This window comes from Crocodylus porosus, unplaced genomic scaffold (genome assembly GCF_001723895.1).
Source record: "Crocodylus porosus isolate Cpor-Errol unplaced genomic scaffold, CroPor_comp1, whole genome shotgun sequence".
In the NCBI taxonomy this organism is placed as follows: Eukaryota; Metazoa; Chordata; order Crocodylia; family Crocodylidae; genus Crocodylus; species Crocodylus porosus.
The window spans coordinates 52,573,313-52,597,724 of NW_017728951.1; positions in this window are offsets into that span (position 1 = coordinate 52,573,313).

Here is a 24,412-nt window from a genome sequence, read left to right on the forward strand (position 1 = left end):
CCCCGGCCTTGTTGATTTTACTTGATTGAACAGTTTGCCTTGCCTTGCCTTGCCTTGCCTTTCTGGAACTGAGATACACTTTGCTTATATCCCCCATAGAGTAGAAATTGTCTGTCTTGGCAATTTATGTAGCAAGCCAACCTGAGAGAAAACAGATTATATGAACTATTGTGTCATCACTACACTTGTGCTGTAAATGAACATTGGTTAGAGTGAAATACTAATTTATTTTTTAAATAAAAAAATTATGAAAGCCTGTAATTTAAATGTTGGTTTCCTGAAGCTAAATTTTTCAAAGCTGTAATTTGGGAAGGGGGAGAAGAGGGAGGATGGGCGGGTGCACGTTTTTGTTTAGCTTGATTTTTCACTTGCTACTTGAGCATTAAAACTACTGGCAGGCTTTGGGACATGACAATTATGGACAAAAGTGTGGATATTGTTTCTGAATTTTAAGATCTAACTTAAGGGTCTTAAGCTTCACTTCATGATTATACACCTAACTTTATGAATCTGAGGTAAAATAAACTAACCTGTAGGCTTGAAAACCCAGTAAAGAATGAGTAGGTAATTCCAGATCTGAACGTATTCCAAACATTATAAAATTATTTGTTTCTTGTTTCATAATGTTGTTTCTGAGTCTTTGAACTAAGAAATGTCTAAGTAACCTATAATAAAAACCTAACCTAGCAAAAATCAAGGATCCTATGAATTTTAATTCCATACATAACATGGAACAGATCAGTGGGGAAAGGGAAAAATTGAATTGCCAATAGGAATAAGAAAAAATGGGTAAAACTGTTTTTTACTATTTGTGGTGGCTGTTTTGTTTTGTTTTTAAGAACAGATTTGCCAAGGCCATGCAAGATGTCCCAAGAGTATTTCAAATATTATAATCAACTTCAGTCATGATAATTTCTTAAAATATATATCTTTTTAAGTGGAGTATAATTTATGCTGTTTGATGTCAGAGGCATCTAATGTGGTACAAAAGCTTATTTTATATGGAAACTCACAAAGTGGTTGTAGATAAGCAGATTGTTTGCACCAGTATTATCTGGTAATGACAGTTGGTGGATGAGAGATTACTGATATCAATGAAAAGCAAAAATCAGCTTAAGTACATGAAAGTGAAGCTTTAATGGCCTGTGCCTTACTCAGAATTTGTGATTTTTGAGTTTCTTACAGTTTGTACTTCTTTCAGTACTTTCTATAATGTGCCTAGAATGTGTGAGCAGCAACCTACTCAATTTGCAATGTAGTGGAAAGCATAAAATCAGGCATTGTCCATAAAATCGGGCAATATCTGTGAAATCTACAAAAAACACAAAACCAAAATCCAAACAAACCAAAAATACCCTTACTAAAAAAAATGCTGGCTACTCAGAGGGAGCCGGTGGTCTTCATGGCCATTGCAGCCTGGCTTAACAGCTCACTGAGAGCAGGCATGTGGGGGACACCAGTGCTGTGAAGGGGAGCAGCCAAGATTGTGGCCACCCTCTGCACCTTGCTACTGATTGGCTAAGAGGGCTTCCCACTGTGTGGCTTGACCCTTCTTGGCCAATTAGCAGTGAGCTAGCTTGCTAGTGGTCGGGCACCATACAATGGAGGGAGGGGTGGGGCTGCATGATGGACAGCCATCTTAGCAAATCAGTGGCTGGGGTAGGGCTGTGTGGTGGACAGCCAATCGGTGATGAAGGGCGCAGCCATGGGGGCCCCTCAGTAAATCAGAACTGTGGGTGGCTTTGCTGCAATAAGTCTGTCAAAATGGTGGTTGGCTCCACTATTCACCCACAAAATTGAGTGACTGCCTCCTCAATTTTGGTAAGTCCTTATGTATGAGTGACGAGAGAAACTCCTTAGACCTGAGTCCAGTGAGCGTAAACTGGCAGTTCAATCTGTAATAATTTTTAAGTTCTACCTGAAAATGTCTCTAATAGAACTTTAAACAGTATAGGACAGTGCAGCAGGTTGTTGTGATTTTTGTAGAAAGCACAGATGAGTAATATGCATGAACAACAAAAGTTCATAGATTAACTTCTCAAAATAGACACACAATTTGTTTTTAGATCTACACTATGTATACATATGCGCATTTCTCGCAAGTATATACTCCTCAGAGAGAGCTTTTCAAGGGTGGAAATATATTTCCTTGTGAATAAAACAATTTTTCTTCCCTCAAGGGAAGGGGAAAATGATGGCCAGTTTCACAACATGACAGCTCTCCCAAGTGTTACAGTGTAAGCCTCTTTTGTATACCAACTGTATCCACAGAATAGCACATTTTAAATAAAGAGTTATAAAAAATAATTCTACGTACTACTGTGTATTCCCTAGTAATCTTTATTTCAGCTGGTTACTTTGCTGTATCTATATCATTTAAACTTTTGGAAAGTCTTAAGCAAGCAAGTTAGCTATGAAAATCTGGTAATACAGGTTCCCAAATATTGAAGTGAGATGCTTTATGCATGTTGTGTTCAGTTGTATGTAGGCAAATAGCTGTGTAGTGCATCTGTCTCTTCTTTGAATAATTCAATGCTAGAAAGTGTAAATGCAACTGGAAAGCAAATTGGTACCTGAAGACTAGGCCTGCGCAAAGCAGCTAGTATTCACTTCAGATTCAGCCAATTCGGGGGACAGTGATTCAGTTCAGTGATTTCAAATCACTGCCCTGAACTGATTAGGCCAAATATGATTTGGAGATTTGGCCAAGGCCAAATTGGCTGAATCAGACAGGCCCCATCCCCCGCCTGCTCTCCTAGCCCTGTTGATGGCTGCCCCGCCCAGTTCCAGCCTCCTGGCACTTTAAAACAAACAAAAAAACCAAACCAAAACAAAAAAGCTTGGAAGTTGCCCATACTTCCAGTTGTGTGTGTGGGGGGGATGATCCCTGCTGCTCCCCACTGCCCCATGCTTCATGGAAGGCTCTGTCATGAGCCCCCATCCCCAGCCTGATCTCCCAGACCCAGCTCTTTATTTATTTATTTATTTATTTTTTAAGTCCCAGATGCACTGGCTTCTGACAGGTAGGGGGCAATTCCTGCTGTCCCCCACTGCCCCATGCTGTGTGGGGTGCTGTGCCATGAGCCCCAAAAAGCCCTGAGGCTGCTAAAGTTGCCTCTTTCCCTACAGACTCAGGTCTGGCATGCAATGAAGGCAAAGCCAATCAGTGAAAATGGAAATGGAGGCATCAGGGGGTAAGGGACAGACTTTGGGGGGGGGGAGGGGAAGAGGATGTAGTAGCACAGGTAAGAGTGCAGAGGTACCTGGGGTGTCAGATATCTGGCAGGTTGTAGTGTCTCAGAATTCCACTGTCTATATCGAGTCCATGAGTTTCTGTACCTGCCAGCTAGGAGGCTGAAGTGCAATTCATAGGCTCAGCTCTGAAAAATGATTTGAAAATTCAAAAAAGCACCTAACCTTATCACTGGAACTAAAGCCATCTTCCTACAGTTCAAAACGCAAAACCTACCAACAATCTCCCGTAGCCCCATAAGCTGCACAAAAGAATCTATCAAAGACAGCAATACATAGCTACCTGTGGGGGCACATTCCTCACAAAAAAACCCCCACTCTGCCTCCAGTCTCTCGGGCCTGATCCTTGGAGGGAACAAATTACAAACCATTTTTCACAGTCAACCCTATGAACTTCACTTCATCAGCTTCCTAGGTACAGAAACTCATGGACTCAATATAGATTAGACGGTGGACTTCTGGCACTACAACCTGCTGAACAGCTGACTCCCTAGGCACTTCTGCACTTCTACCTGTGCTGCTACATCCCCTTCCCTCAACCCAGCCTGTCTGTCACCCCCTGACACCTCCACTTCTTCTGTTTTCAGTGACTGGCTTTCTTGCCTGCATTGCATTCCAGCCTCTGGCTTCTTTACTATTCCTTCTATCCAGGACCACCAGACACACCAACTGCAGGTGTTTCCTCAACTGTCCAAAGGGTTCTTCAACACCAAAGCTGTCATCCTGGGCAGCTAAGCTAAGCTCACCTGGAGTCTCAGAACTCCACTGCAACAAGCAAGCCTCACGTCTTTCAAAGCTGGAGGTTATGGCACTTCCTACCCACCTTTCACCAGGGGATCATTGGTCCTGGAATTTACAGGGTTGCTACACCATCAGCAGTCCCACCAGGCCTCTCTACCCTGTCAGTCAGAGTTCAGTTTTACTGGTTATGCCCCGGACCTGGGGTCTCCTTCCCCCATAGCCCCAGCCCATACCTACAAATTCATCCTGGCACAGGAGCAAGCTCAGCAGGGACATGCTCATGGGCAACTGTGACCAGATCCAGATGCATCTGCCTGACGCTTTCCCAGTAGGCCAAGGGGTTGCACAGCAGCTTCTCCATGTCCTTGGCAAGATGGGAAGCTACAAAGGCTAGAGTGCTACCTGCTGACAGCCAGTCTGGTGCCTCTGGAACCTACCATAGAAGCCATTCCTTTGGCCCACATTGGCAGTCCCTGTGGTAGAGGAGGAGACTGGCTGGTGGATGATGTGCTAGCATGGGACAGTCGATTTCCCCCCATTACATGTCCTCCCACTTCTGGCATTTTGCCTCCCTGACTTTCTTTACCAGCACCTCCATCCACTGACTCAGGTTTGGCTGCTGCATACGGTGCCCTTCACCCTTGGGTCACACATGGTAGCCAGCATGTGGACTGTACTGGACCATAAGGGATCAAGCAGTTTCCTGATGCCCTCCTTCAGTCACCTCACCAGTGCCTGCACATCTGGTGACCGTAGCTTGCCCCAGCCAGGAAAGTTGATCCCCTGGAAGCTTTCCATTTGACTATGAAGTTCTCTCACTATGGCTATCACCTGGCTAAGGAGGGCTTCACCACTGCTGAGGGTCTCAGTGGCCTTGAGGAAGGGCTTGAGGACCACCAAGATCTGGGAGATAGTATCCCACCCAGCTCTGTTCAGGGAGCTGCTGATCCCAATCTCCCCAAGCAAGGCCATATCATAGATGGTCTCCTGTTACTCCACCAGGTTCTTGAGCATCAGGTATGTGGAGTCCCACCTGGTGTCCACATCCTGCATGATTTTGTGCTTTGGGATGTTCAGCTTTGTTTGTTTGTTTGTTTGTTTGTTTATCCTGCAGCATCTTGCCCCTCTTGATGCTCTGGTGGAAGTAGCCTTCCACCTTCCTGCATTTTGAAGTTAGCTTGCTCGTGATCGGACACCATCACCAACAGCCCTGTTCCCCTCCAGGGTGTCCCTGACAACGAAGTGCAACTTGTGTGTCACACGGTGGATGCCAACAAAGCTGGCATCATGGACTGCCTAGACCATATTGGCCCCATTGTTGGTGACCATGAACCCGTGATTGAACTTGCCCTGCCCAGCAAGCCACCCCTGTACCAAGCAGTTCGTGGTCCCCACTATCTCTGTTGCTGCATGGGACTCAAACATAACATCAGCTTGAAGGAGAGCCCACTGATGGGCTAATTGGGCATACGAATGTCCTGTGAGGGAGAGGTAGGTGTGATTGCCACCCTGGCTACTCCAGATGTCCATGGTGAAGTATAAAGTCACCTGCAGACTTGTCTTGCATAGCTCCTCCCTCAAGTACTCCTTGTATGCCTCATACAAGGAGGGTATTACCATCCTGCTGAAGGTAGTCCATGCATGCACATGGTAGGATGGGGCCATGAACCACCTGAACCCTGGCCACTCAACTAGGAAGAATGGCTGGCCATCTACAGAAAGCATCTCCCCAATGCTCTGGGTGATCTCACCTGCTCTTGCAACATGCCCCATTTTCTGTCTGCCTTTCCCCTACTGTTCCAGGGTGGCCTGCCTCTGCTTTTGGGGGGGACAGGGGCTTTGGAGAGAGAGGGGGAATTCCCTTTGGGCACATTCGCACTGGTGCCAGGCTTAGGAGGAGCAAGGACAAGGGAGTGGTGCCAATGGAGATGCATCAGCATCCCCATGGTGCTCATATGTTTTGTTCCCTTGCCCTGGCTGGTTTTGTCTTAGCAGTGCAAGCAGATAACTTATTTGGGATCATCTGCCAGCTCAAAATGATCCCAGACCACACTACCCACTCACTTCTCGGATGCAAGTGCATGTGTGCATGCTGCACTTTCCTCCTTCTCAGCAGGCAGAGGTGCAACAAGAGGAGGAGCAGGCTCGGCTGAGCTGCTTGCCTCCACCTCTACATCAACCTCCTCCAAATTGCCTTCTGAGAAGGAGACTTGGCTTGAGGGGTATTGAGCACAAACTTTGCTGATTTTTTTTTTTTTTTTTTTTTCCCATCCTTCCCCAGAACTTCCTTTTTTAGGGGACTGAGATTCCAGTTGGCACTGGAAGTCTCAGCATGGGAAGTGAAATGGGAGGAGTAGACTGTTGTGCTGGTGCTCCTGCTTGTTGTTGTCATCATGGTGGTGGTGGTGGGGTGGTTATGGCCGGTGGTCAGGGAGGGGATGCAGTCTCAGGCATAGGGAGTGACACTGTTCCTCTCTCCTTGATACTTGCAGCAGCTTCATCCCTTTTAGCTGAAGGAAAGAGGCTGCATCTGAGTTTGGGTGGGGGTGGAATTTACAGCTCTCCCTCTACCCCTCTTCTGCCCCTCCCTGAATGCTGGCGAGTGTGGCCACCTGCCTTTCCACCAGACTTCATGGTGTGTTTCATGTCTTCCTTTTCTACAAATATATAAATGGATTTGTGTTCCTATATAAATAAAAAATGTACATGTGTGGTGCAAATAAGAAAATGTATAACAGCAAATATAAATATGAAATCTATAATGTATGATGTATGCTGCAAAGCTTTAAATGTATAGAAATAAAATATAAATGTATTTCCTTCCTATATAAATTAAATTCTATAGTAATCATGTCCAATATAATTATAGAATTCAAAACAATAAATCAATTAATATAATAATAAACTAAAAGAGCCTTGAAGGAAAAGGTATTCTGAATCTGAAATCCCTCTTGCTAGCATGTAGGGTATGCTCTAGAAGATCAGTGCTGCTAGCCGTAGTTGTCTGATGCTGAGCTCCTGGAACACACAGCTCAGTATAACTGATACCAAGGCAAAAAGCAGGGCAGTTCAAACAACTGCCTTTTTATGCAATTTTTCCATCCCTCCCCCAGAACACTTGGATTGGAAGAGACCTCAGGGAAGGATGATGGTCACTAGCCAGCTACACAGTCAAAAATAAGAGCACTCCTTTCCGCCCATCCCTGCTTTTCCCCCTCCCTCTCCTTACTATAGTTTCTGTTTCCCTGCAAGCAAGCTCAGCTTGAGCTTTGAAACATTTTAACTTGCCTTGTTTCGTTTAAGACTTTCAAAGCTGCCTGTTTCATTTCGATTTTGCTGTTTCAAGCTTGAAATGAGTCTAAACAAAACTGCTGGTGAAATTTTGCATGCCCCTATTGTCTGGGAGTCTACTGGAATCAGCATCAATCTCCTAGTGACTATTGAAAGCAATCTGGGAGATGGATATTGTGAACCATACCTTGACATTTCATGTATTCCATGTCCCCAAACATCAGAATGGCAGTGGGGGATTTTTAACTAAAGTTTGTGGAACCAGCTTTAGTTAAAGTACCTCTGCCACCCTTTTGAAACATGGGATGCTGACTACATGAAATGCTGTGGGCACTTTTAATTAGAGCAGCTCCTGAGAGCTTTCATAATTAAAGTGCCCTTCACCCTCACCCTAGAGCATTTGTAAAGATGCACTTAGTTTCTGTGTGCCTCAGGAACTCATATGTTTGAGTATGCATGGAGATTATACACAGACATATTTACACACACACACGTTAGAAGTGATTTATTCTGGAGGATTCTTGTTTTTACATACACACACACACCCCTTTTGCCAAAACTGGAACTGTCATGTTTAGTCTCTCTCAACAGCTACTAATAAATTATGTTCATTTGTATCATTTATATGTAGTATGATACTCAGTAGAAGTTATGATTAGTAGTCTAGCCCAAACAAGAAATTATTCGTTTACTTAAAGTCACATCAGGTGATAAAGTGCTTCTCACTGGACAATGGCTCAGTACATATCAAAGTGACTTCTTATCAGCATGTTTATTAGATGGATAGGAAGTGAAATTCTGAAATCAGCAACAGAAATAACTAAATGTTTACATGCAATAGAATGTGCATCAAACAGTGGCCTAATGCATATAAAAAAGGATACTAGTAACATACTTACTAGATAGATGCCAAACTTTGAAAGAAAATCATGGGTGTGTCCAGACATGCAGGCATCTGAGCTTGCAGCAGCTCAAATAGGAGTGGCACAAATTTGTGCCAGAGATTTTTGCCTCAGTGCATGTGCCTGAACATGCGCTTTGGTGTGGGGCAAGTTGTGTCACTTGGGGCAAAATTACCCTGCCCAGCTCTTCCCAGATCTGCAGCCAGGGGGATTTAGAGCCTGGGACCAGTACTTGTGCTGGCCCTAGCAGTATAAAAAGCTGCCCTGGCAAGCAGCTCAGGGCGATTTGTTCTTAGGAGTTTCTGGAGCTAACCAATTGGTACCTGGGGATGCTAGCCCCTTGTGCCAGCTGGACCCAAGCTAGAGTTCCCTGCACCCTCTATTCACTGCAGTAGTGGGGGCTGCTGCCTGGCTATGACCTGTTGCCACCAGCAACAGCATGCAGCCCCAAGGCTGCACACCTGCCAAACACAGATGGGGACTGCAAGGCTGCCTCTGCATGGTAGCAGAGGCATCTGTACCAGATGGTATACCTGCAGAGGTCTACCATGCTGGCAGCTTTCAGTTCACATCATGGCTCCCAGCTTTATTGTCCACTTTTGGGATGAAGAGGACATCCTTGGGGATCTCAAGAATGTGACCATCATTACCATCTACAAGAAGGGAGACAAATCTGACTGGGAAATACAGGGGGATTTCCCTCCTGTCCATTGCAGGTAAGATCCTGGCCTGAACTGCCTTCATCCCATCGCCAGTGAGACACCTCTAGAAACCCAGTGCGGCTACTGACCATCCTGGGGCACTGCAGACATGGTTTTCATTGCCAAGCAGATCCAAGAAAAATTTCAGAAGCAAAATAAAAAAAACTGTTCCTCTCATTCATTGATCTGACCAAGGCATTCAATTCCTTAAATCGTGAAGCTCTGTGGAACATCCTCCAATGTCTTGGCTGCTCATTGAAGTTTGTCAGCATGCTGAGACGCTTGCATGATGACGTGACCACCACCATCCTGAGTGGAAGATTTGAAACTGATGCTTTCTGCATCTGAACTGGGGTCAAACAAGGTTGTATGACTGCCCCCACACTGTTCACCATCTACCTCACCATCATCATCCACCTCATCCAAGATAATCTACCATCTGGCATCAGTATCCTGTATTGACTAGATAGGAAGCTTTTCAATCTTGAGTATGACTGGCCGAAAACAAAACTCGCCACTGAGGACATCCACAACCTTCTGTTTGTGGATGATTGCTGTGTGATGGCTTACTTTATACAGGATTTGCAAGCAACCCTAGATCTCGTCAATGCTTCATAGAAGAGACTTGGCCTGTCCTTGAACATTGCCAAGATGAAGGTTCTCCACCAACACTTCCTAGGACAGCTGAACATCCCTCATGCTCTCTATGTAGATGGGAAGGCTCTGGGGTATGTGGAGCACTTTCCATATCTCGGCAGCTACTTCTCTTAACGGGCTACCATCGATGAAGAAACACTTGGTCAACTGCACCAGTGCTGCCGTCTTCAAGCCGTGACAACGTGTCTGAAACTAGAGATCTTTGGAAGTCAATGAAGGTCTTGTGTAATAGGGGGGCCTTCCAACCCACCTGCTTTTGGCCTGCCTGCCTGCCTTCCATTTCAACCCTACCCTGTGTGGAGCCCTTCTACTGTCTCTACTAGACTCCATAACTCTTTATCAGGGGTCTCAAACGCTACCACTACAGGGTGGGAAGATACTACTGTGCTTGGCCACCAGCCTGACCTATGCACCATTGTAACCGGGGGACCTTCCCATCCACCTGTTTCTGGGCTAACACCCACATTTCTTACCTTTTCACCAGGGAGGTAACTGGCCTGGCACTTCTTGGGGGTCGCACACTATTATGGGCCCCACCAGGCCATCCTTCCCTGGCAGGGTAAAGTTTTAGGTCATGCCCAGGACCAAGAGTCTCCTTACCATTCCCCATAAGCTCTTGTCCTTATTCATAGTTTCATAGTAGCTAGGGTCAGGAGGGACCAGAAAAGTTCTAGCCTGATCCTCTGCCACAGGCAGGAATGAATGATGGGTTCACAAGACCCCAGGCAAGTAATCATCCAACCTCCTCTTGAATTTGCCCAAGGTAGGGGCAAGGACCACTTCCCTGGGAAGATGGTTCCAGATTCTGGCCACCTTAACTGTAAAATATTGCCTTCTGATTTCTAACCTAAACCTATTCTCCATCAGCTTATTACCATTGTTCCTCATCACCCCAGGTGCTGCTGGGGAGAAAAGGGCTCTACCTAATTGCTGTTGACCTCCCCTGAAGAGTTTGTAGGCAGCCACCAGGTCCCCCCTCAGCCTCCTCTTGATGAGGCTGAACAGATTCAGGTCCCTCAGTCTCTCCTCGTAGGGCCTGTCCTGCTGCCCTCTCACCAAGTGGGTGGCCCTCCTCTGAACCCTCTCCAGGCTGGCCATGTCCTTTTTAAAGTGCGGTGCCCAGTACTGGATGCAGTACTCCAATTGCGGCCTGACCAGTGTCACATAGAGGGAGAGTATCACCTCTAGGGATTGGCTTGAGATGCACCTTTGGATGCATCACCTTACCTCCTAGTGTTCCTGCTGAAGCTCAACCAGCTGATGTTTCCACTTTGGCTGGCAGCAGAAGACTGCAGCATTTATATACTAAGTTCTCAAAATGGCTGTAGCCCTCAGGCACCTGCTAGATGCCTGACCCAGCCCTTAGAGTGGCAGGCACCAACAGTGTCCTGATGCACCCTGGTTTATAAGGCTGTCATGGTGACCACCCTTCTCTACTTCAGTGAAACCTGGACTGTCTACTGATGCCACGTTAAGACCTTTGAGAGCTTTCACCAGCAGTGCTTGCATCAAATCCTGGGGATCAAATGGGAGGACTGCTGGACTAGCATGAGCGTCCTCCATGAAGCTGCATCCACTAGCATCAAAGCCTTGCTTTTGAGAACTCAACCCCAATGGACAGGCCATTGTGTCCAGATGTCCAAGAATTCCTTCCCTCACCAGATTCTCTTCTCCCAGTTCTCCACTGGTCAATGCTCAGAGGGTGACCAAAACATGTTCAAGGTTGCCTCCAAGCATGGAGGCATAGATACCAAAGGCTGGGAAGAGTGAGGTCCTGACTGTTTGGCATGGTGTCACCCGGTCCACCACGGTGTATGCCACTTTGAGGCCCAATGACTCAATACCAAGGTGGAACATCAGTGGTAGAGGAAGGAGAAAGAGACCAACCTGGGGCTATAAATCCCACTCCCCCATGCAACAACATGCCCCCATTGCTGAAGAACATGTGCATCAAGAAGCAGGCTCCTCAGTTGCCTGGGGACCTATCAAGCCTGACTGATGTCATCACAGACTTTGAGGGACCACCGCCGCCACTGATGTCAGCATAGGCACTGTAGCAGAGGCATCAGCACCTTTAGGCTAACTGCCAGTGGGCCATGGCTACCCACTTGGCCTTTGTGCAGCACTGTTGCCATGTGTACCCCTGCCCTGCCACTTTGAGCAGCTATTGCCCAGAAGATGTTCCCAGCATGGTGGCCTGTTTTGAAGTATCAAGGCATATCCTACTGGCCTCAAATGGCCAGGAGGTCAGTCACCCAGCCACCTCAGCTTGGTCCCAAGTGCCAGCCCTGAGCAGGCTCGTCTGCCTGGGTCCTGCCATTTACCCCACTAACAGGAATCCTGGTGTTCCCTATTTCAACTTAAAATTCCCTGATTCCCAAATTCACTTTTTAAAATACCTCAAAATCCATGTTCTTCCACTATCAAAACAAAAGAACACTAAGGGGGGGGGGAATTAGTTGGGTAATGTTTTATTGATAGGCTTCCAAATTGCTTTAACATTGTAAATATATCAGTGGGCTTTTATTACCAGTGGGCTTGTTCTTGCTGGGGATTTTATTTATCATCATAATAAAATAAATTCTAAATAATTATATACTTTGTTTTCTATGATAAGAATGCAAAAGCAAAAGCAAAATGACAGCTCCCCCTAACTGCTTCACTAACCAGGATATGGGGACAGCTGCTTCTGAAGCCGCAGCTCCTGCCAGCAGGTCTCGACCTGTCTGGCAGCTGGGCACACTGGGTGTGTGAAGAGGGGATGTGTAGTTTGCAGGAGGGGAGTGGGGATGGTGTGGGTGGGTGTGGGGGGATACGGTGGTGTGAGATGTGTCAGGGGATGTGAGGTTTGCAAGAGGGGGTAGGGGGTGTGTGGGAGGAAGTGGGGTTTGAGGGAGAGCTGCCAGATACCCTCTCCCCCTAACCCTTGAAATGCACAGCCTCTGGCACCTAGCCGTGCCTACTACAGTGTTAAGGACCCTCAGTCTGTGCAGGGAGAATGGGCCCAGCCCAGCATAGCCTGCTAGCAAGCCTTTGGACAGGACTGGGATGCATGGCGCCGGGACCCACAGCTCCTATCCAAAGGCACATGCTAGCTGGGTTGGCTGGGCTGGGTCAGGCGAGGCCCATTCTCCATGAGGGCCAGGCTCTGATGCACAGACGTGGGATCTCATGAGGAATGGGTCTGGTCTGACCTGGCCTAGCTAGTGCACACCTTTTGGACAGGAGTTGCATGTCCCAGAGCTGCATGTCCCAGTCTTGTCCAAAGGTGCACTAATGGGCCATGCCAGGCCTGGTTGGTTTGTGCTGGGCCCATTCTCCCTGCACATCAGGCAGGGCTGCTGAGGACATGGCCCAGCTGATGCCACAGGGGTGGGCAGGGGCAGGTGTGTGGCAGCCACTCAAACCTCCCCACAAACCTGTATCCTTCCCACATCTGCCATTCCCCACACACCCTACATTCCCCCCCTCCCCTACTCCCAGTCCCTGCTTCTCTGGGACAGCAGTCAGGGCTGAATCTCGCTGCAGCCTTGCCATGCTTCTGTTTCCCCCACACACTAAGGGTTAATGCTGGGGCAACAGAAACACCATAGAGACACTCTGGTTGGCCAGATACTAAAATGTTTCCTCTGGAGGATCCACCTCTGGGTTGCCTCAAGGCACAGTCCCGAACCATGCCTTGCCCCACTTTTTTTCCGCAGGTTTTTTTCTTATACCTGGATCTCCAGGTATCAAATTTAGAGTCCTCGCTACAAATATTTAGCGCAGGGAATGTTTTTATTTTTCGTTCCCAGTGTGCCTCTTGCAGCATCTCAGATTGCTTTGAGACACTGCAAAAGGCACAGGCACACTCGTGTAGATGTGCCCCATCTGTCTAGATAAGTACAGAAAAAGCTTTGTTATCTGGCACCCATTGGGAATGGGGGGTGCTGGATAACCAAATATGCTGGTTACCTGAGAGGCCTGAACAGGCATCTTTGCCTGTTTGGGCTGCTGCCCCTCCCACCATATCGCTACCCCTCCTAGTGCGTCAGTGTGCCAGGGAACAGGGAGGGCAGCCCTACACAAGCTGCTATGTCCCAGGCCATGGGGGCTTGGCAGAGCGGGCTGTTTTGCAGCAGGCCATGGGGGCTCAGAAAAGGCAGAAGTGCCATGATGGGCACTCCTGATTTCGCTTTTTTCTTACAAGCCAGCATGCTGGTTAATAGAGAATGCAGGTTTGTAAGGTGCCGGATAATGCAGCTTTTACTTTATATAGCCCAGGAAATGGAATAGAGAATAAAAGATAAGAGATGATAATGAAGGATTTAAGGGAAGTCTTGAGGCTAGAAGAAAATGGGAACCCAGCTAGGGAGGCTGGAGGCTCCCTCAAGCAGTCAGAAAGATTGCTAACTAATAAAAACAGAAGGAACACTGGCAAGTTGCTTTTGCAAATTAGAAGGCAACAGTGAGGCTTTTTTGTTTATTTGTTTTTTGCATATTTGTCTCCTATATAAAAAATCTGGCTGAAGCCTTGAAGATATGCAGCAAGGTAGAGTTGAAACGGCTTTGGGGTTCCTCTGGAGTTTGTCACACTTACATATGGGAATAATAATGCCTCGTTTCTTCTGCCTCTCTGTTTTTATTATATATTAATTTGCGGGGGGAGCAGAATTTGTATGTGTCCAGCTCATAGGAGAATAGCACCTAATCTTGAGTAGGGTTTATTGGTTCAATTGTAATACAAATTCTTGAATGCTTAATAGGGACCCTGTAAAAGGGATGCGCACATTTTATGCCTGTCTGATCATGATTTCCATTTTCAATTTATACAAGTTTTTTTCTCCCTAATTTTCAGTGCTACAGACTCCAATACAGGAATTAAAAGTCAATTTCCCTTTTCCCATTCATGCATCATGACCAGTGTCAAAGAAGATTTGAACACATTAAGAAGGGTTGTCCAATAGTACAAATTTATACACAAGTTTAGGTTACAAAACTTTGAAAAGAAAAACACATAAAAACCTTCCTATTTCATTCAAACACTCCAGTGGAAGGACAGGTAGGGAATTTACTTAAGTCTTCAACATGAAAGAAAAAAAACACTACTTCTCATGGTCTGTGCTTCCATGAGCAACTAGTTATTGAGACTGAATAGGAGTTTTTTAAGTAACACTTTGTAGAAACTCTTCCCTCAGGTCAGTTTTGACAAATTTTTCCTTTTGTAAAATGTACAGAAAAGAATTCTAAAATTGTCTGACTGTGAAGTGAAAAAAGTCATTTATGATTTCAAAATATATTCAAAACAAAATGAAAGTACCTGGATTAAGGAATGAAAAATTCATAGAACAAATACTACAGGATTTTTTTTTTAGAAAAAGGATGACAGCTAAGGATTGGTGGTGATTTATATGGAGGGAAAAGATCTGTTTGAGTCAGTAGTTTTGATTTTTAAAGTTTTGGGTTTTTTTGAGAAAATGATAATGCATGCATTTTATAGGTTGGCTCCTACTATTGCTAGTGTAGTGCCCAGAAGCTATCTTTTGTATGACTAAGTAATAAGAATAGTGTTAAGTACAATAATTTGCTAAAAGGAATAGATCATTGTGGTCTAGGTTTCCAAAAGCTTGATTAGGGGGTAAGAGCTCTAGTTCTAAGCCTTTATGCTTGTTAGAGGGCCAGTCTCTTAACCTATTTATCTTCATTTCTCTGCCTGGGAAATGCTGCCAACAATCCTTCTTTTATACCTCAAAAAGTTGTTTTGAAAATAAATTAATTCTATAAGAGTAGTAGAGCAATTTGAAGATGAAAACTGTTATGAGAGTGCCAAGCATAATTATTTGATTACATATTAAATTAGCTGTTCAGAGTTGGGAGTATCACTTTAGAAGTACTACAGTCAAATAACTACATTGAAAAGTCACGCAAAGGAGGCATTCCTTTTTCCAAAGGATGATGTGGATATCAATAAATTCTTCTGCCTATTGAAGCATATTTTTCATTTTACCACATTGAGGACACTTCTGTTGCTGGATTTAAGGGTCTGTCTATGGAATGCTATATATAAGTAGGACAGCAGATAGATACAATTGTGAATCCTTATCCAAGCAAATATTTGTTCTGACAGTTTAGCTGCAGGTGAACAATGACAGAAGTGTCCAGATCCAAACTGTTCAAACAAATGGCTACTGATAATCCCAGAGTTGTTCTTACCATAACAGAGTATAGAGTATTTATTTTTGTCTTACAGTGCTCTGTTTTGTTTTCCAAACCATAGGTAGTTTATGTAGTTACTGTATTCATAATTTAAACAGAATATCTTACTAATGGACACCAGTGGTATCCAAAACACTTCTGTTTGTACAGGGAGATTTAGGTTGCAGCAGATAAATGAGAAAAGCCTATGATAGTTTGTCACAGACAGTGGGTTTCAAAATGTCTCATCATTAAAACAAGTAAAGATCATTAAGTATTGTGCCGAAGCCTCTGTCAAACCATGCTTACTGTTACTAAAAGTTTAGGCTCAAATATAATGAACTTTTTTTTGCAATAATTTTGTGGTATATAGGAAGGCTACAGAAATTTTTAAATCTGGAAATAGGAGCTTTATGTGAGAAAAATAAATCTATTGAAAAGCATTAATATTTTTTTTCTGTATGAACCAACCTTAAATCCAGTCTAAGTCTGCACTATGCTAAAATTTCTATACTTGGCCTAGGAAACAGTTGCTTCAGGATACCTTAACTTCAGTGTGAAAATGATGATCTTAGACATAAACCCCCGCCTGAGTTGCAAAATAATCCATTGGAACTGATGGTATGATTTTAGCCTCTTCCCACAATACACCAACATTTAATTAAGCTCAAAAGCTTAGCAGAGCAGCTCTGTGCCTAAGACAGTGGTGATGCATGGCGTTGGTGGTGACATCCAGCTGTTTGTGCTGTTAGCACAGCCACACGGCTGCAGCAGCATCTGTTATTCACCTCACCTTTACATCAGTGCCTAGCATAGCTGCCCCAGTTGCCTCACACTCAATAGTCTATTTAAGCTTCTTGTGTGAGATCTACCCCATACCTTTGATGTTGGACTTTGTTCCTGAACTGTAACAGTTGCTAGCAATTAAGCATCTGCATGAACATCTAAAATTACAAATAAAGAAATCTGAAGAAATTAAGCTTGATTATCAGATGTATAACCCCCTCCCCCCACCCCCCAGCAAATGGCTGTCAGCTGTCATGAGGCATTACTAACAGCACTGATATGGAAACTATCAGTGATCATCAAGTGCAGGTGAGATCATTCACTTCTCTATATTTTTGCCTCAGTTAACTTTTTCAACACATGCCATATGTAGTATTGACTAAGAAAGGCTCCCAATTCCAATGCTATTGCTACAGAGCCCCAGTGAGAGCTGCTTACAGGTTTCTTTTGTCTTTACTACACATCCTTCCATCTCTCTTTCATGAAATAAATCATAAAAGGGAATGAAATACAGTTTGCAAACTAATTTGTCTCTACTTTCAAACTCCATGTGTTTGTGTGTTTTGAGTATAAGCAGAGAGCAGAAGAAATGAAAAATAGAGGAACAAGAAGTAACAGATCCTTTAGTTTGTTTTAAGACAAGAATAGGTAAAACAAGCCCCTTTAGTGTACCTTTAGGCTGTGTTGTTGATCATTTTTGTTAGGCAGCTATACGCTTTATGGGTGTGTAAAAATAATTCTTTAAGAAACGAATATTTTGGAAGGCAAATTATAAGAAATTAGAATTATCTTTGCTCTTGTATTTGTATTTTGTCTATCTAGAATGTCTTTTATTGTAAGAATGACTCTTGGCTTCTTTGCATATTTTTAACAGCATATTGGTATAAATAATATATTTACTGCATAGCAAAAATTCAACATATACAGGGGAAAAATAATTCTAATCATAATATACAACATGAACTTGTTATAAATTTGGATACTACCATAGAATTAAAGCCAAAGTTTGCATAGTTTATTTCTTTTAAAATTCTACAAGAAATATGCAGTCCGTGAAACCAGAAGTGTCTTAGAAACAGAAAATCTTCTAAGATTTCTATTATTCAAAATAGATTTCAGTATATGAAATCTCACAAAATCAGTTTAGATTACAATTGCAATTTTAGACAGTCTCCATTGTGGAGCTTTTGAGACTGACATATAATCACATCTACATCCTAGTCTTGTTCTGATCCTCAAGTTTTAGCAAAACTTAATCTGATCCAACCCTCTCTCTTCTTTCTCCTATTTATAATTTATAATAAAAGGATAAACAAAGCATTTAGGGATAAAATAAGAATAATTTTAGCAAATATCCAAACTAAATATAGCAACTCTCTGGAAATGCTTTAATAATTACTGCCTGAAATTTGTTTTATTATTCTTCCTGGTTCCCCGCAGGACCAGAAAAAGTAGTACGGTAGACTTCTGGCTTTATGCATCAGGTATTAATCTGAAGAAAATGGAAACACAAGTTCATACATCAAAAGTATCACCTGGCTATTTAACACTGGGTACCTGAAGGAAGATTCAATAGATAAAAACATGTTCAATATGTTTATGGCCCCAGTGTGGAGATTTAGTCTTGTGCTGAACTTTATGCAGTGTGAATGCTCTTGTTGAAATCAGTGACTTGGTTCATTATCACTGGGACTACTCAAAATCTGTAGGGGCAAATATAGTGTAACTGCATGCTTCTTTAATGGCAAGAGGTCTGGGGCCAGCCAGCCCTGTTCAGTTATCAAACCCAGCTGGGAAGGTAACAAGTGATTTTAAATTTAACACGTTTCTTATTTGAGAAAGAGAGAAGCTTTTTCAACTGGTCTGCAACAGGGAGGACAGTATATAATCTTTTCAGGTACTGAGTGAGGTAAGGGTGCAGGGGAGGGGTGGATGAACAAAAAATTGTTGAAGCTACAGGCCTTGATGGGCAGAAAAAATGCTTTGTTATACTATCTGAGGAATAAAGATGCATCTCTCAGAGACTTGGGGAGGTAGTGAGTCTTTCCTGCTTGGTAGAAACAGCTAAAGCTTACATTTTAATACAAGGCTGGGGCTTAAATATTTTGATTTTCATGCCTGTAGCTACAGGCTACAGCTGCAGAAACCTGCAAAAATATACTGCAGCCTTCTAACTACATAAGCTTTCAGTTGTTTCACAATGGTTCAGAAGCCTAAATGTGCCTGATAATCTCCATAATAAAAAAGAACCAAAAAAATTAATCATCAGAAACTGTAGCCTCAAATTGCTGCAGGCAGAAGTCACCATAGATTTTGAATTGAAAAGTAATGTTCAGAACAAGATATCACTGATTCAGGACCTCATTCTTGAATCTGGTATTTTTGTTTTGTGCTTGGATGAATATAGCCATAGGCTAGACTCCTATCTGTTTCAAGGTTCTAAAGAAGGAGCAAGGGCAGGCGGTGATTGTAGCCTGATAGACAATGACGGTCTTATTCAAGGTTTATCTTAATTTTCTCTCCCTTGGCTTCTCTCTCTCTCTCTCTCTCTCTCTCTCTCTCAGTAATCCCACGAAAAGTTGTGTATTAACTAGCAATTGCTCTTAAAGATCCGCGTAACAGGACAACCCTTCCTCTTTTCTAAATGATTCATTATGCATTTTTTCCTTCTTCCATTATTCTTATGCTTCTTTTTATAAAACTGTTGTTCATGAAGCTAGATAACCTAGAAAATTTATTTATGGAATATGAATTGAAGAATATCTGCCCACAAACCATACCAAGTTTTACAGGCTAGATCATGAATGCTGAGGCACAACTGCGCCACAGTTCTGTGAGGACATACATGGAGGCCTTGATTTCCTTCACTACTGATTTGGGGCAGGGGGAACTTCTGAGAGTTTAATGCATTGATTCTCAAATAGGATGTGACAAGAACCTTCCAGGAGTGCTGCAATGCCTTCAGTGACACTGCCACAGGGTGAAATTGCCCCACACACTGCTTTTTAAGGAGGCATCAGAGCCAACCTGGCAAGGGGTTGCAGCAGAAGGGTGGCTCTGCCTACATTAATGCAATACAAGGAGGTGTGCCATTTCTACTCGGGTCTTCCCAGTTCAGCTCTGGGCCTCTGGAAACAGGTGTGCAGGCTAGGTTGCCACCATGTTGTTTGCAACCTGGAGTTAAGTGTAATTTCTACTAGGTAGAACTGTGCTACACATCTCCATTTACATGAGGTACATTGGAGCCAAATTGGGAAGAGCTGGAGCATCAGTGGCATGCCTATCTGCATAATCTAATGCAGGCAAATGCTCCTTCCTGCTGGACATGCTTCTGTCACAGCAACTGCCTTATCTGTCCCATCTGGAGGTGCATGATTGTAGTGGTGGTAGCAGTATGACAAGTATGTGATGCCCTAGTCAGTTGCTAATTCATTAATTGAAAATAGAATTATAACGTGTCCGTTGCAAGACATATACCATGTTTAAATTACTTTTTTTTATATTGGGATACTACTACATTTTGAAAAATTTTTAAAGCGTGGCCTGAGCCTAAAAAAGGTTGAGAACCACTGGTGTTATGCATACAGCCATTCTTTTGTTCTATCCTGCATGCTAGATCTGACTATTTCCTTAGTTTCTGAGTGGCATGTGTTTTATGTTCATTTGCATTCCACCTGTTTCTGATAGTCTGAACAAAGTAAACTGGCAATGTGTTGGGACAGATATTTACATACAGTGCATTTTAAAGGTCAAAAGGGTTGGGGAGGCAAGGGGAGGGGGAAGGCAAAGAACAGTACATCAATCCCAATTATAGGAAGGTTCTCACACCTCGTTGGCAAGGGAAGTTTGCCAGTGGTCTGTTCTGTGACTTGGTAGGGAATTATGATTAGCCTTGCTTGGGAGGGGAACGTTGGACATAAAATAAAAGGGACCAATATTAGCTTTTTGGTTTGAAGAGCTAGTGCTTCTGCAGGAAGTGTTGGAAATGTTAATGCCAATATATAAGTAGTAACATGGTAAAAAACAAAAGCCTAACTGGAGTAACAGGGAGAAAGAAATACGTCGTAGATGGGAAAGATTTTTCCAGGATGTTTAGGCAACCATGTTTTCAAGGTTACACGGTATGAGAAATAAACTATAATATAATTAAACACCTCCCATTTTCCCCACGCTCCAAGAGCCTTCCCATATTGGGATTGATGTACTGTTCTTTGCCCTCCCCCTCCCCTTGCCTCCCCATCTCTTTTGCAGAAGCAGTTTCAAACCATTTCTCAAAACGAATCAAAAAAGCATGTGTAGCAATTACTTAAATTTCATTCTTGTAATTTTTCAGTCTTTGAACCACCAGATGCCAGGCATGTTCTCTTGTACATTTGTGCAAGCGTTTACATGCTTTACTGTACACTGCCTACCGATGGCTCAGTTGGTCTGTTCTAGGAGATACCATTCCACAAGGCTAATCTGTATCTTAGCTACACCCTTCTTCTCCTTCTCCGTCTACTCATGACTTCTGTATACGTATCAAGTGCTGAGTGGGTGGCATAGGATCTGTTGTATAAAGCTTGTGCTAATGTTAATTAAATATTGGCTAATTAAACATAACATGCTGCTGAGCCAGATAACCTGACCTGCTATACTCAGGAACTTAATGAACTGAAATTTGGTCACTGGACATTATTTTTCATAGTTTCCTAGTTTTGCTGAGCTTTTAATTAAGCCTAAACCATCAAATGTTATCTATTAAATATTGCTGACTGCACGTGCTGGAGATCATTCCCAATTTACCATTATCAAAAAAGCAGCTGAGCACTTGCGTATAACAAGCCAAATGGAAGCTAGGTACAATTTTGCTCTCATAAGGAGGCGGGGAACTGATGCTAAATGGTTATATTATTTTCTTCAGTTGCTAAGAGTCTGGTCATGGTCAACCATAAGAAAGTGTGTATTATATTATGAGGAAACCATGATTAAAATTGCACCAGCCTTGAGCTGCCTCAGTTGGATATTTTCAAACCTCCTCTGTTTGCAGTTGTTAGTAGTTGTTATTAAATAAACCATTTACATCATTTTTTTCCATTTAGTTTTAACAGAAAAAGGGTGTATTTTGTGACATGAGAACTAGGTGATATACAAATAAAGCTTCTGTTGCATTTCTGAAATTCATAAAAATACACATGGTATCAAGCATAACCAAAGGCTATTGCAAAAATCTATCCAAACCAGTGACAATTATCTATGGTCTTTCAGTCTTCAGACAATCTAATATGTAAGTCAGTTACATTTATGTAGTTTCAATACAGAATTTAATCTATTACTTTGCTTTTTCCCTTCCAAAAGTGAATGGTTTTATCAGTTTTTTCTGAACAGCATGCTCTCTCTGCTTTTGTACACCTCCACCCTCTCTCTCTCAGCCTGCATCCTCACATACCTTTTTTTTTCCTGTCATCTTGCTTATGAGTTTCCAAAACGTGTGCCAAAACCTGTGACTTCAAAGGTGTGGAGGCCATAAAGTTGAAATAGAATCTTCTGGTATATATGCATGCACCTGTAAATTCTCTACCCATGCTCCTCTTTGTCTCTCTCTTTCCTATGGCCATTAGTGGAGCAGGTAACACATACCTAGTTTCACACAAATAGAGCAGTTGTTAGTTTGGTCAGGTTTTAACTAGAAATAAGTAGAATGGCCAGCTTATAAAGCTAATGATCTGCATAGTATCTGAGAAAGCTTGAAAAGTGTATGAATTTTACCAGATCTCATGGTAGAGGTGATAGCTTTTATAAGACCAACTTAAGTTTTGCAAAAAAAAAAAATCTTTAACTGCAAGCTTTCAGGCACAAGCACCCTTCTTCAGGCAGAGGAGAAAAGATGGCACTTTTCCCAGGTAGAAATCAAAGTTCATATTTCATAGAGTTAATAGTGTGGTAAAATCTCCTGTTTGACAACATTCATTTCATGCAGGTTAAGTTTGTGTCTTAGTTAAATGTATATTTGGGAAAACACCAACCTGCCTGGGCTGGATGATAAATTAGCATAAAGGACCACTTTTGGGGGCCTCATCCTCATTTATTCAATACATTACATATAATTTAGTTTAGGGACTATAATAGTTATAGAAATAGTCTTATAATTATCTCAGTGATACTTAATTACTAGATGACTTGTTCTGGAAAACTTAGAAAAACTAACCATTGTTGAGGGGGAGGAAAACATTATAGAGACACAGGCTATGGACAGATGGTATATTTGTGAGGGAAGAAAAACCTTTCAAGAAGCTTCTTGCAGAAGAGAACTCGGTCCTTGCACAGACATTCTGTTTCTCTTAGGAGAGTCACTGCTCTCCCAGGTAAAACCACAAGTGAACAGATGTTCAGGGTTTTTCTCCCAAAGTAAAAATGGCCATAGCAGGAGAAAAGTGATGTGGGTAAGAACAAAAGTTCACTCCTAAGAGAGTTTATTCTGGGATAGCAAGTGACTGTATATGCTGTGCCTTCTCAGAAGACAACATAGTCCTCCAGCTTTCCCCTTCCCCCTTGCAGGGGGACAGTGGGAGCATCTACAGGTAATTACTTACTGCAGAATTGCCTAATTAGCTCTGCAGTACCGTGCTATTAGGTCTGAGTGAACTAATTAACTCTGCCATAGGTTAGTACTTCCTGACACAAGTATTATTCTACAGTGGAGTTATTTACTTTGCTGCAGTGCATGTGTGGACAGTGACTAGGGATGACTGGGGCTTGAGGGTGTTACCAGATTTGCCACCCATCACTTTGGGGTATGCTCATTTATCAGGGGTAGATTTCTGGGGATCTCTGTATTTCTGTCAGTGTACTGCTTGTGTTACTTGTGTTTCTATATGGAGCTGTATCTCTCCCTTCTGCAAGTCTTCGTCCCAGTGGAGCTATCTTTCAGGACTCGGTTTCAATAGGGCTGGGTCCCTCCACCACCGAATCAGTCAAACACATGTATTTACATACACATACAGATCAGCAGCATACGCCCGAGCCAGGCCAGGTTATTTAGCATTGACAGGCTAACACCCTCATATGCCTTGAACTTGGTTCATCAGGGCAACAATAAAATACATGCAGACAGAAACACACGGGTTAACAAAGCACATCTGAGTCAGGCCAGACTATTCAGCATTGATAGGCTGACACCCTCATGTGCCTTGAACTCACTTCATCCCTTATTTCAGCAGAACAATAATAAATGCAGGTAGACACACATATACACACACGCTAACAGAGGATGTCTGAGCAGGTTGGGTGTGATCAGCACTTTCAGCTGATACCCTCATGTGCCTCAAAACTCAGCACATCACAATCACTTGTCACAATGGTCCTAGTAGTAACCTCCTTGATGAGCAGACCCCACTGTGGTTTTTGGGTATTAAAGTCAGGTTCCTAGAGAGAGTGTGTTGGGGTCTCACCACTCAGTGAAGCTTGAACCAGCTGAGGTTTCCAGGTGTTGTTGGAGCTGGCAGATGGGCAGAGTCCTCAGCATGATCAAAGGAGAGATTCCAGGCAGAAGAGGTGTGGAACTGATGAAGCTTTGGATTCAAGCTCCAGGACTGACACTTGAGATTGGGTAGGGGTTTTTGTAGAGAACTAACAATGGCTCAAGGGAGAACACTAGGTTTGTTTAGGGTTAAACAATGGTTCATGTGCTGGATAATAGGAATTGATCACTGCTGGCTATAGGTGGCATTACTCTGAGGGAGCTCACAATACAGCAGGAAGATTAAGTGTTTTGGATACCAATAGAGGAGTCATTACTAGAATTGGTCTGATAAATGCTGAGCTGGGGGTGTGTAGATGTGGGTTGATTAGCATTTAGAGCAAGAATTCCCCATCATGCAGTGCTCCCCTGCTTCTGGGGTCCAAGAATTCAGTGCGGTCCTTGCCTTG